Source organism: Tachyglossus aculeatus, chromosome 1 (genome assembly GCF_015852505.1).
Source record: "Tachyglossus aculeatus isolate mTacAcu1 chromosome 1, mTacAcu1.pri, whole genome shotgun sequence".
Taxonomy (NCBI): Eukaryota; Metazoa; Chordata; class Mammalia; order Monotremata; family Tachyglossidae; genus Tachyglossus; species Tachyglossus aculeatus.
This window is the reverse complement of record NC_052066.1, coordinates 23,796,755-23,799,039: the sequence shown is the minus strand read 5'-3', so window position 1 is coordinate 23,799,039 and position 2,285 is coordinate 23,796,755. Positions and strand designations below refer to the sequence as shown.

At 43.4% G+C, this 2,285-nt stretch overlaps 1 non-coding gene across 1 annotated transcript; it reads right to left on the bottom strand.

Annotated features, from left to right (window-relative positions):
* Positions 1 to 273: 273 nt before the first annotated feature.
* Positions 274 to 411, bottom strand: LOC119936888. Its single transcript, XR_005453871.1, has one exon. It is a non-coding gene; the product is annotated as a small nucleolar RNA SNORA7 (small nucleolar RNA).
* Between the last annotated feature and the right edge of the window lie 1,874 nt (positions 412 to 2,285).

Sequence of the window (2,285 nt, the reverse complement as noted above, 5' to 3'; positions counted from 1 at the left end):
TGTCTGCTGTGTGACCTTGGGGAAGTCACTTCACTTCTCTGTGCCTCTGTTACCTCATCTGTAAAATGGGGATGCTGTCAAGTCATCTCCGAACCACAGCGATGCCATGGGCACATCACACCCAGAACGCCCCCGGTCTCCATCCGCAAATGTTCTTGGTCATGGATCCATAGAGTTTTCTTGGTCAAAATCTGGAAGTGGTTTACCATTGCCTCCTCTGCGCAGTAAACTTGAGTCTCTGCCCTCGACTTTCTCCCAGTACAGTGAGTTCTGACTTGTAGCAGATTGCCTTCCATTCGCTAGCCACTTCCCAAGCTAGGAATGGAATGGGAAGGCCTCTGCTTGACTCTCCCTCCTATGGTCGAGACTGGTAGAGTACTGGAAACTCTCCGGGTGCAACCCTGAGAGGGGGTGCTTCAGTTACCTCATCTGAAAAATGGGGATTCAGACTGTAATCAGGACAACCTGATAACCTTGTAACTCTCTATTTATTTATTTATTTATTTTCCTTGTACATATCTATTCTATTTATTTTATTTTGTTGGTATGTTTGGTTTTGTTCTCTGTCTCCCCCTTTTAGACTGTGAGCCCACTGTTGGGTAGGAACTGTCTCTATGTGTTGCCAATTTGTACTTCCCAAGCGCTTAGTACAGTGCTCTGCACATAGTAAGCGCTCAATAAATATGATTGATGATGATGATGTTGCTTAGAACAGTGCTGGGCACATAGTGTTAACAAATACCATTATTATTATTATTATTACTATTATGTGCCCAGCACTGTTCTAAGCACTGGGATAGACACAGATAATCAGGTTGGACACAGTCCCTGTCCCACATGAGGCTCAAACTTTTAATCTCCATTTTACAGTTGAGGTAACTAAGGCATAGAGAAGTTAAGGGATTTGCCCAAGGTCACGAAGCAGGTAAGTGGCAGAGCTGGGCTGAGAACCCATGGCCTCTAATTCCCAAGTCCCTGCTCTTGCCACTAAGCCCTACTGCTTTCTGTGCCTGAGTCAGGCCAACTTCACCCTCCTGAGGACGGAATGGGAGATGAACATAGACACAGAAACAGAAAGGGAAAAGAACCCTTTTTCAGAAAGGAACCTGCCCGGTGCTGTCCAACCCAGATCCCAAATGTCCAAGGGGGTCCACTGGATAGGGCATGGGCCAAAGAGTCAGGGGACCTGGGTTCTAATCCCAGTTCTGCCAATTGCTTGCAGTGTAACCTCAGGCAAGTCACTTTATGACTCGGTTTCCTCAACCGTAAAACAGGAATTATGATGATGACATTCATTAAACACTTACTATGTGCAAAACACTGTTCTAAGCACTGGGGAGGTTACAAGGTGATCAGGTTGCCCCACGGGGGGCTCACAATTGAATACCTATTCTCTCTCCTACTTGGACTGCGAGTCACATGTGGGACAGGGACTATGTCCAACCCGACAAAGTTGTATCTACCCCAGCACTTAGAACAGTGTTAGACACACAAACATTGTAAGTGCTTAACAAATACCATTAAAAAAAAACCTCACACAACTCATACAGATCTTCATCTTCAGGGGTCTGGGTTTCTTTCATAGTCTTAGTAAGGGAACCCTCTTAGGGTTTTTGAGGCATCCTTAACAATAAGGTGGAATCAGCATTACCCAGATGCCTGTTTAAATAATATAATCAATTTACCTCTGTGACTTTAGTAGTATTAGTAAAAGTATTTTAGTGCTAGCTGATTGCAGTGAACTATACTGAGCTCTAGGGAAAGCATGAGAGAAACACAAGATGGAAGGAAAACTTAAAGCAGTGGAAATATAATAATAATAATAATAATAGTAATAATAATAATAATGGCATTTATTGAGTGCTTACTATGTGCAAAGCACTGTTCTAAGTGCTGGTAAATTCATTCATTCAATTGCATTTATTGAGCACTTACTGTGTGCAGAGCACTGTACTAAGCACTTGTGAAGTACAAGTTGGCAACATATAGAGACGGTCCCTACCCAACAGTGGGTTCACAGTCTAGAAGGGGGAGACATAGAATAAAACAAAACATATTAACAAAATAAAATAAGTAGAATAAATATGTACAAGTAAAATAAATCAATAAATAGAGCAATAAATATGTACAAACACATATACATATACACAGGTGCTGTGGGGAAGGGAAGGAGGTAAGGCTGGTGGGATGGAGAGAGGAAGGAGGGGGCTCAGTCTGGGAAGGCCTCCTGGAGGAGGTGAGCTCTCAGTAGGGCCTTGAAGGGAGGAAGAGAGCTAGCTTGGCGG